Genomic DNA, 12,113 nt, shown 5'->3' on the forward strand with positions numbered 1-12,113 from the left:
GGTTCCTCACAGAGCAGGGAGCCCGATGTGGGGCGCAATCTCAGGACCCTGAGCTGAAGGCAGGTGCTTAACTGGCTTGAGCTACCCAGGCACCCCAGGAGACAGAGAATCTTAAGCAGGTTCTATGCCCAGAAGGCAACATGGGGTTCAATCTTACAACCCTGAGATTGCAATCTGAGCTAAAATCAAGAATTGGACACTTAACCAACTTAGTCACCCAGGTCTTCCTTCAGTTTGTTATTTTTAAGTTAATAGCCACTAGCTGGCTATAACCCAAGGGTAAATAAAGTGCCCATCAAACCACCTTATTCACCTATACCAAACTTAATCAAAACATATATATTATTACTATACCTACTCACAATGAGAACCTACCTGAACAAATTAAGAACTAAACTGCTTTGAAGGAACTATTTTTTAATTTTTTTAATTAATTTTAAAAATTTTATTTAAATTCAGTTTGCCAACATATAGTATAACACCAATGCTCATTGAAGGACTACTGATTAAAAATATCTAATATTGGCAGAAGCAAAATAATAAATGTTACATATCCAAAAGACCAATCAACAGACCTCTAAGAGACCATTTAATGCATTACTAATTCCAATTAAGAGTCCAGCTTATGAGTCTGCTGGTAGAGAAAATATATCACAAAGGTCCAAATATGCCCTGGACCTTAAGAGGAAGGAGGGCAGGACCATCAAGGTGTTGGTGTCATTGAGTAGGTTCAGGAAATAAAAAAAAAAAAAAAAAAAAAGGAAATAAGGAACTTTTGGGGCACCTGGGTGGCACAATTGGTTAAGCGTCCAACTTTTGGTTTTAGCTCAGGTCAGGTTTGTGAAATTGAGCCCCGCATTGGGTTCTGCGCTCAGAGTGGAGTCAGCTTGAGACTATCTCCCTCTCCCTCTCTGCACCCACCTTCAAGTAAATAAATCTTTAAAAAAAAGGAATAAGGAACTTTGTGTTCTCACATGATAATGATATCAAATATCTCCAAAACAGTAAACAAGGATTTATCTTCTGAGATTGAAATTAGAGGAAAAAAAGTAGTAAACATAATAATGCATCCGTTAAAAATACCAAAACCCTGAGATCTGAGTGACTGCAGAGTTCTGGGTCTCCCAATCCAATCAAAGTGACCCACATATAACCTTAGAGGTTATATGACTGTCCTGGACATATAAGCCTAAACCTGACCATAGACTAGAGGCCACAGGCAAGAGAGAGCATCCTCAGAGTAATAATTAAAGTGTTCTTTCTACATGGGGAACAAGTCCCCAGTCTGTAAATACAACTACTTGAGCCTGGTGGTATCAAATGAGGGCCAGATACCATTCGTCACCAAAACTATTCAACAAGACTTCCTTTGCATTAATTCCTTGCACAGAAAACTAAAATTGATTTTTCCATGCAGCCTGCCATCAGGGAGAAAATGTAATGACCACCAAGTTATAGTATGCTTCACAGTTATATTTGTCACTGTAAATGAATCTTCTAATCATTTTGACTACACAAGTCAGTTCCTAAGAAACTGGACATCCTAACGTGTTCCCACAAAATTGAGGTTCTGAACCTTTAGAGTTAAGGTCTAAACCCTAGTTATGAGTTCACCAAGGTAATGCCATCTGCAAGGGCCAGTAAGAAGCTAGCTAACTAGCTAGGGGTAGTTCTCTATCTAGGATCCCTCCAAGTAGAACATAGTTGGACAAAATTTGGCTAGGGCCAGATACTTTCTAGTATTTTTATAATTAACTTGCATTATAATTAACTGAACTATCATTTGCTGGACATTACTATATCCAGGCACTGTTCCAAAACTTAATGCGCGTCTAGTCTTCCTGACAACCTGATGAAGTAAGTGATTTTAAACTCATTTTTAAAAGAATATAAGGGCTCACAGAGAGGTAAAGAAACCTTTCCAAGGTCACACTGCTGGTATATGGCTAAGCAGTGAGACAGATACCAAAGCTGGCTCTTAACCAAATATGACTGCTACTGTCAGAAGTTTAGATTTTTACAATCTAATGTGACATATCTCATTTAGTTATCATTTGCTTGATTAGTAGCCTAATGTTGAACATCTTTTCAAATAATTATTAAACATTTTGTTTTCTCTTTTGTGAACTGACAAAACATACATTCACCACTTACCTAGCATTCACATAAGAACTTACCAGAACCAGTAAGAACTAAACTGTCTTGAAGGTGCTATCAACAGAAATATATCCACTATTGGCAGCAACAAAGTAATAAGCATTATAAATTCCAAGAAATCAACTAACCTTTGCCTACTTTTGGATCTGGTTGTTTGTCTTTTCTTTATGAAAGGAGTTCTTTATATATTCTGGATATAAGACTTCTGCTGATTAGATGCATTGTAAATATCCTCTCTCAGTCTGATGCTGGTCTTTTGTTTTAAATAAGATTTAGTTAATGCAAACATATGAGGGCATTCCGGATGGCTTGGCGGTTTAGCGCCACCTTCAGCCCAGGGCGTGATCCTGGGGACCAGGATCAAGTCCCACATCAGGCTCCCTGCATGGAACCTGCTTCTCCCTCTGCCTCTGTCTGTGCCTTTCTCATGAATAAATAAATAAAAATCTTAAAAAAAAATGCAAACATATGATGCAATTTAGGATTTTGTATTTTATGAAATCCTTTCTTTACTCAAGATAATAAAGACATTCTCTTTATAGTATCTTCTCAGTTTTAAAGTTTTACATTTGGATTATTAAAATACCTCTGGACAGCCTGCTTCTCCCTTTCCCTCTGCTTGTGCTTTCTCTCTCCCAAATACATAAACAAATCTTTTTAAAAAAGTAAATAACGGGATGCCTGGGTGGCTTAGTGGTTGAATGCCTGCCTTCGGCTCAGGGCATGATCCTGGAGTTCCGGGATTGAGTCCCACATTGGGCTCCCTGCATGGAGCCTGCTTTTCTCTCTGCCTGTGTCTCTGTCTCTCTCTGTGTGTATGTCTCATGAATAAATAAATACAATCTTTTTTAAAAAAAAAAAGTAAATAAAATACGTCTGGATTTATGTTCCTATTCTGTTCAGTAGACTTATCAGACTAGTCCCTTACCAAGACCACACTATTCTGATTACTACAGAGGCAAGTTCTGCAAATCTTGCTGTTCTATACTGCCCCCTTCAAGGATTCTTTTTCAGTGTAGCCTTAGCCATTTTTGCCTCTTTACCATATGAAATTTAGGATAAGCTTGCAAAATCATTTTTTTTAAATCCTTTTGAATTTTTGATTGGTATTCCCTTGAATCAAAACCTTATTTGGGGAGGGGCATCTGGCTGGCTCAGTCAGAATAGCATGTGTGACTCCTGATCTCGGGGTCATGAGTTCAAGCCCCATTTGGGTATAGAGATTTAATAAGTAAAACTTGAAAAAATTTAAAAACTAAAATGAGGGCAGCCCGGGTGGCTCAGCGGTTTAGTGCCTGCCTTTGGCCCAGGGCGTGATTCTGGATACCCGGGATCGAATCCCATGTTGGGCTCCCTGCATGAAGCCTGCTTCTCCCTCTGCCTGTGTCTCTGCCCCTCTCTCTCTCTCTCATGAATAAATAAATAAAATCTTAAAAAAAAAAATGAAATAAAATAAAACCTTATTTGGGGAAAATTAACTTCCTTATGATAGCAAGTCTTTCGATCCATGAACATGGTACTCTCTGTTTATTCAGGTCTTACAATATGTTTACTACACAAGACTAACATATTTCTTATTTAGATACTTCCCAGATATGCTACAGTTTTTTATGGCTATGTGAATAGGATCTTTTTAAAAATATGCATTTAATAAACAGCTATTGCTAGCTAATGTACAGGAATGTGGCTAACATTTGTATTAGGTTGAATCATATGAAATGACTGATATTTGACCATTTTTATCGACAAATAATGTTACTTTCATATGGTTCAACCACGAAATTGCTGAACTTCTATTAGCTCTAATAATTTGTCAATTTTCTTGAATTTTCTATGAATAACCACATTTTCAAATACAGACAGCTTTGTCCTCTCTTTACTATCTATATCTTTTATTTCTTTTTCTTGTTTTTGGCATTCGCCAGGAACTCCAGTTTATTACTAAATAGAAAGATGATAGTAGGTACCATGCCCTGTTTCTATCATTAGAAGGAATGGGTCCACAGTTTTAGTATTAAGTATGATATCTATCATAGGGAGTTTTGCTTAACTTTGGGTTAAGGAAGTTCCCTTTTATTTCTAGTTTGGTGAAAAGGAAATTTTAATCAGACTAAATATTAAACTTCATCTAATATTTTCTTCTGAAATTAAGAAAATTATATGACCATACCTTCTTAAAAATTAATTTGTTGGATTATGTCTGTGGTGGATTTTCTGATATTGAACCATCCTTGCATACAATGATAAACCATTTGGTCATAATGTTTTATTTTGCATTTTAATATAATGATACATTTTTTTAAAGATTTTATTCATTTATTCATGAGACAGAGAGAGAGAGAGAGAGAAAGAGAGAGGCAGGGACACAGGGAGAGGGAGAAGCAGGCTCCATATAAAGAGTCCGACATGGGACTTGATCCGGGACTTCAGGATCACGCCCTGGTCTGAAGGTAGGCACCAAACCACTGAGCCACCCAGGGATCCACTATAATGATATTTAATCTGTTAATATTTCATTTAGAATTTTCACATCCATATTCAGAAATGTGATTAGTTTTTCATTTTCTTCTATTACCCTTCTCTGTTTTTATAACAAAATTACTCTAACCTCAAAAAATGAGATGGGTAGCTTTACTTCTTTATCTCTTCTCTGAAACAGTTTAATTCCTCCATGGTTTATCTGTTCCATGAAGGTCTAGTAAAACTTACCTGTACAGCTGTCTCTTCTTGGCACTTTTTAGGACTGTTTTTGTGGTGGATATAGCTAAGTTCAAAGCAAGACTCATTATTTCCTCCCAGTGATCACAGGTCTTCAAACTTTGGGGAAGTCTGTCTCGGTAATCCAGTGTCTATTTTTACCCCTGCAGAAAATCTTTGTTTTATACTTTCAAAAGTATTCAAGTAAATAGTAAGTTCATGGTAGAAAAGAGATAACAGTAAACAGATCTGCAAGCAATTAATATTTTTGAAAGCAGTATACACACCAGTGCTAGCTAGCCAGGAGATTCTAATACACTGATACTACTTTTAAAGGCCAACTGACCTTCAGAGTATAACAGGAAACTCCAAACAGTAACCTATATTATGGCTACAAAAAGTGATGCTAGTATTTTTGAAGTAAACTGATTATTCCCCTTCACCACTATCCCTTCTGAATCCACTAGCCTTCCAAAATCCAGATTAACATTAACCATTGCTCCAAACAACAAAAACCCACAACTACCACGTTTAACAGCTTGCCACTATCTGTATGATAAAGTCCAAGTCCCTTAGCCAGAATTTTATAAGTATTTCAAACAATCTGACCCCAAGGTAGCTTCTAATATTATCTCAAACCCTTTCTTTGTATGCAAACAACCAGTCAGACTGGTCTGCTCACCATTTACTCAGAATCCTGGTAATACTCACTTCCTTGGAATACTATCCTGTCTGCTCTATACTTAGCTTTTTCCTGACAACGTCACTGCATACTGAATCTCTCCGTCAAAGAACACCTCTCATTGCCCACAACCTCAGCTGTTTATCTAGTTTCCTAACCATACTCCAAGATTCTTAAGGCAAAGAATGCACCACTTTTTACCACTTCTTACCCACAACTCTTCATATAAAGAAAAACTAAGAACTTGATCCTAAATCTTCCCTGGGCATCTTTTACTCATGTTAGTTGCTTGTCTCTTTAATCCTAGGTAGAACTCCATCACTTTGACAGATAAGCTGAACTGTTCTCTACTACACAGAGATGATTATCTTTTGAAGTTCTATGATAACTGCTCACATCACTGATTCTTCCTAGTTCTAGTTCCTTTGCAGAACATTTTATAGGACTGTCACACTTTTATCACTACATATGTATGTACTGGTAAATGCCTACATCTTAAACAAAATTGGGTACATGCTGTCAAAAAAGTCCACTGTTTAAAAAGAGCTTTCTAGACAGTTCACATATACTGCATATTTCTTGCAAGAGAGAAAACAAGCACAGTAAGAATGTCCTTTTTTTTTTTTTAAATTTTATTTATTCATGAGAGACAGAGAGAGAGGCAGAGACATAGGCAGAGGGAGAAACAGGCTTCATGCAGGGAGCCCGACATGGGACTTGATCCCGGGTCTCCAGAATCAGGCCCTTGGGCTGAAGGTGGCGCTAAACTGCTGAGCCACCCAGGCTGCCCCAAGAATGTCATTTTTGATAGCTCCCAACAAAGTGACATATTTGAAAGAAGTTAGTTTCTTTCACCTAGAAACTCACTGCTATTACAGGGACTGTGTTGTTCACAGATACCAGCTTCCTGAAAGGGCATTTCTGGCAACAAATATTTTATCACTACAAATTAATTCAGTTAATACATATTATTGGGATTCCACCTGGGATGTACCAAGAAATATGCTTTAGGCACAGAAAACAGTCAAAACAGGATTAGCAACATTATAAAATATTAATTAACTCAAATGATGGACTATTCTGATGTCTTAGAACACTAGAATAAACATAATTCAATATTTTTAATTCTTTTTGATTAAAGATCATGTGGTACTTCTAGTCACCTTTCCTTTTTTTTTTTTCTTTTTAAGGATTTTATTTATTTATTCATGAGAGACACCGAGAGATAGAGAGGCAGAGACACAGGCAGAGGGAGAAGCAGGCTCCATGCAGGGAACCTGACTCAATCCTGGGGCCCCAGGATCACGCCCTGGGCTGAAGGCAGACGCTCAACCTCTGAGCCACCCAAGCATCCCTAGTCACCTTTTCTGACACTCTTTTTTTAAGGGAAAGGGGTTGGAGGTTCCTTTGACTTGAAGTCTAGTTAATGAAAAATTCAGATCTATGTTTAGGGAGGTAAATTTGTTTATTGAAGATGTTTCCTTATTAATTCTTATAGCTGAAATAAATGATTAATAACTTAAGAGTTACAAAAGGTGATAAAATGCTTAAGCACCAATGTACAACACTGCTCTAAAGGTTGTTCCATACTCTAACAATATAAGGTTTTAGAAAGTGACTCCAGTTTGAAATGTGGAAAGAAGTATAAAAAATTCCACATGAAAAACATAGCAAGGCTTGTCTCTCATTTTTTCTCATTGGTTTGACTGAGAATTTCCTTATACCTGCCATACATCACAGGTGAGAATCTGGGCTCAAATAAGACAGATGTGGACAAGATTATCAAAGTATGGGTTTAAGGAAAATAAGAAACAGTAGCAGGACTTCTATATACTACTAGGGGCCAAGTGATAAAGAGTAGGCTAACAGTTAAACTGGAAAACATTTATTAACCTGGTCCAAAACTGCAGTGTCTGATTTCAAAACGGTCTTGGAAGTGTCTCCTAAAAACCTATTGTAGAATTGTACCTTCTTCACAAAACACTGTCAGTGATGTAAAATGAGACAAGACTAGAAAAGTATGTTAGCAGGTATACTAACATATTAACAAACAGGGATTTATTTTTGTTCCAAAGATTTTATTTAATTGAGAGAGAAAGAGAGCTAGAATGGGAGTGAGGGAGAGAGGCAGAGGGAGAAGGAGAAGCAGACTTCCCTCTGGGCAGGGAACCCAACATGGGGTTCCATCCCAGGACCCTGGGATCATGACCCGAGCTGAAGGCAGATGTTTAACTGAGCCACCCAGGTGCCCCAACAAACAGGGCTTTAAAGTCAAATGCTCACATGTTTGAATAGCTAAAAATACTGAAACACACATGCCCATCACTAGGAAGACATCAATGTGGGCAACTAAAAGAAATATGTCTTATCTTAAAGTCTTCATGAGTTTCTCTGTAGAATAGGGCATTCTTAGATTTTCCATGTCTTTGAGATGTCTGGCCCTTTGAGTCCCAAATTTATAACTATCTACTTCATTCCTGCTTTACCTTTACCTCACTCTAACATAACATCAAATACTATACAAGAAGGCTCCCAGGCTATTGACAAAATGTGAACAATGATTATATGATAGTAACAATAGTAATTATTAAGATACACCAAGGATCAAGTATTTTTCACAACTCTTCTGGGCCCGAAACAGCAATATACCATTATTCCCATTTGATATATCCTTATATATCGAAGGCTTGTGTGTACACAGGCTTATAAAGGCTTATATCCTTGTATACAAGGATATCCTTATATATCCTGAGGCTTTCTTATATGTTAAATAACTTCGTTAAGAACATATAGTTAGAAAAGAATTCAACCAGGATTCAAAAGTAGTACTGCCTATCTTCAAGTTTTGTAACATCTGACTGTATCCAAGATATAGGAAGGAAAAAAGGTAATGCAACAGTAGTGATAGGCAGAGGGTGGCAAGGGAAAGAAGTGGTGGCTATTCTTGGGGAGGTGCACCATTCTGAGACCAAACCACCACTAAAATCTTCGATCTAAGTCTTTACCCACCATCAAGGGCGCAATCCTTAGGTTGGAGCACACAGCTTACCACAGGATTGCTATGTCTTACACTTACTTGGTATCTCCCAGAGTGGCAAAGGCTTAGCAGTACCTTATGGATGAGCTGATGAATAGATGGAAGGAGACAAACACATATTTAGAATGCAAAGGAGGTTTTAGCCAGGTCAGAGAAATGCTTGTGCCATTAACATGTCCATTACAGGGATGCCTGGGTGGCCCAGTGGTTGAGCATTTGCCTTTGGCTCAAGTTGTAATCCCGGGGTCCTGGGATTGAGTCCCACATCAGGCTCCCCACAGGGAGCCTGCTTCACCCTCTGCCTCTGTCTCTGCCTTTCTGTGTCTCTCATGAATAAATAATATCTTTTAAAAAAATGTCCATTACATGATTGTGAAGCACAGTCATGAAAGCCAACTTGACTGCAATTTATTTTTGCTAGGTTATTCACGTGTGGAAAATGGCAGGCATTAGGATATACACACAACTATTGTTTTAAGAATCAGAGAATGCAAGTTAACAAAATATAGGAAGAGTTTACAAAATGATATAAATTGAACAGGTAGGAAGCAAATTAACAAAAGTAGACAGGAAGTGACAGGCAGCTGAGAAAGAAGGTTTTTTGGCTCATAGAGAACACTAAGTCTGTCTTTATAAAACAGTACCCAAAAGACCTGAAATAAGACACCTTGACCAGCAGATATGCAGTTTTTCCTGTTAAAATCAAACAAAACCACTTCCATTCTCTGATCTCCCCATTTCCATGATGAGTAGTACCATCACTTTCCCATATATCTAGGGTTGAAAAGTTCTGTCTCATCAAGGATACCTTCCTTTCTCTTTACATTCTATGCACTCACATTAATAAGCCAAACACCCATAATTTAAAAATGCTCCATCATGATGGTGGAAGTAATGTCTACCCAATCTACTCAAAAAGCCCTTCCCAAAAGTAAATGCTCCAAAAATGTCCACAGCACCTTAATATTTTCCGCTTAACATTTAAGACTTTAACCACCTGACCCCTCTATTTCTGATACTATTTCTGAGTATCTTCGTAGGCTTCCTCCAATGTAGACAAATTAAACTATTCATTGCCTCCCAAACATACTAACACACCTTTGCCTTCTCACCTTTGCTTATACTGTACTCCTCCTCTAGGAAAGGTCTCTATACTCTTTTCTGTTCATTTATTCATTCAGTAAATAATTTGAATAACTATTAGGTATTCTGTTGGCCCTGGAAACATAGTGAAAAAAGGCACGTCCTTGTCTTCAGGGAGCTTACCACCTACAGAGGCTTATTATTCTAGGTTCAAGATTTATGTCCTGGGCAGCCCGGGTAGCTCAGAGGTTTAGCGCCACCTTCAGTCCAGGGCCTAATTCTGGAGACCTGGGATCGAGTCCCACATCCGGGTCCCTGCATGGAGCCTGCTTCTCCCTCTGCCTATGTCTCTGCCTCTCTCTCTCCCTGTGTCTTTCTCATGAATAAATAAATAAAATCTTTAAAAAAAAAAGATTTATGTACTTATGAAGTCCTACTCTAGGTTCCTATTGCATTTTTAGCTGAGCACTTATTACAGTCTACCAAATACAGGTACTTTTAATTTATAAATCTTGTATTGGCCAGAATATCTATCAATTACTTTAGGGCAGCTTCTATTTCTTCATATTACTAATGCAAAGCAAGACACCTTTAAAATAAAAAGAGGGAATGGAGGGAATGATATCAGCAAAACAGGAGACTAGGAAGTTACAGGCCCTCATTCCTCAACAGAGAAACTGAGTTCATAACATATGGATCAGAACACCTAGGTGAGAATTCCAGAGACCAACTGAGAAGCTATAACATCCAAGTCATTGTAAAACCAGGAGATTTCAGCAAAAGGGGAAGAGAAATTTGTTGTATTCACGTGCCCATTCATATCCCTCTCTCTACACAGCAGAGCATGGAACAACTATGAGGAAAGATCCTCAACAAGGACTCCTTTCTCTGGGCCAAAATAAGAGTGGACAATGCACCCAACATTCTGGCTCATCTGAGGGTTCCCTGAATGAGAGATTTCTGTCTCACCAGACACAGCACTGACCAAACTGGAGTCAGAGTTTGGGAGCCATTGAAAAGACAGAGGTAAATGGTTATGTTTGAGGTACAGTTCTGTAGGCAGACATTAGGGGGAGCAAGAAATCAGAAAAGGTTTCAGGGATCCTAGAACCAGCTGCACTAATTGGTGAAGGTCCTTCCCTACACAAATCTAGTACACAAAGACTGAGATAGGTGGTTGTTTTATCAAATGTTAAAATCTCAGTAAAAAATTACAAGGCAGACAAAGAAAAAGTGAAACGCCCCAACAAAAGGCCATTAAACAAACTGTAGAAACAAACTCTAAACAGATGCACATCTATGAACTACTTGATGAAAAATTTATAATAACTCATAAAGATGTTCAATGAGGAGGTATCTGGGTAGCTCAGTTGGTGAAGTGTTCAACTCTTGATTTTGGCTCAGGTCATGATCTCAGGGTTTTGAGACTGAGCCCCATTGTCAGGCTTCTGGCTGGATGTGGAGCCTGCTTAAGATTCTCTCTCTCTCCTCCTCCTCCTCCCTCTGCCCTCCACTCCTGCTCTCTCTCTCTCTCTCAAAAAAAAAAAAATGTTCAATGAGCTAAAAGAGAAAACAGACAACTAAATGAACTCAGAACAATAATGCATAAAAAAAAAAAGGAATATCAAAGAGATGGAAACTATGAAAAACAGAAATTCTAGGGTACCTGTGTGGCTAAGTCAGTTAAGGGTCTGCCTTCAGCTCAGGTCATGATCCTAGGGTCCTGGGATTGAGCCCTCCCTGCTCAGCATGGAGCCTGTTTCTCCCTCTCCCTCTGCCTGCCACTCCCCCTGCTTGGTGCTCACTCTCTAATAAATAAATAAAATCTTAAAAAACAAAACAAAAACCAAATTCTGGAGCTGAGGGGGTGCCTGGGTGACCCAGTCATTAAGCAGCTGACTTTAGCTCAGGTCATGATCTCAAGATCCTGGAATCAAGCCCTGTACTGGGCTTCCCACTCAGCAGGGAATCTGCTTATCCCTCTCCCTCTCTCTCTGCCCCTCCCCAGTTTGCGCTCTAATAAATAAAATCTTTTTTTTTTTTTTTAAATCTTTTTTTTTTAATGAATAAAATCTTTACAAAAATTTAAAAAAAGAAATCCTGGAGCTGAAAAATATAATAACTGAATTGAAAGAAGTCATTAGTGGGGTTTAACAGCAGATGTGATAAAGCAGAAGAAAAAATCAGCAAACCTGCATAGGTCATTTGAAATTAAGTCAGAGACACAAGAAAGAAAAAAGAATGAAGAAAAGTGAAGAGAGACTTAGGGACTTATAGGACACTATTAAGAGGACCAACGTAAACATTATGGAATCTCAGAAAGAACAGAGAAAGAGAAAAAGGTAGAGAGCATATTTGAAGAAATAATGGCTGAAAACATCACAAATCTGAGGAAAGATATGGACATATCTTCAAAAAGTACAAAAGATTCCAACTAAGATAAATCCAAGGAGAACC

General features: G+C 38.1%; 1 protein-coding gene across 4 annotated transcripts in view; it reads right to left on the bottom strand.

The window, feature by feature from the left end:
* USP49 (ubiquitin specific peptidase 49) overlaps positions 1 to 12,113 on the bottom strand; it is an 85,771-nt gene that overhangs the window by 26,946 nt on the left and 46,712 nt on the right. The window lies entirely within an intron of this gene.

Source organism: Canis lupus, chromosome 12 (assembly GCF_011100685.1).
Source record: "Canis lupus familiaris isolate Mischka breed German Shepherd chromosome 12, alternate assembly UU_Cfam_GSD_1.0, whole genome shotgun sequence".
NCBI lineage: Eukaryota > Metazoa > Chordata > Mammalia > Carnivora > Canidae > Canis > Canis lupus.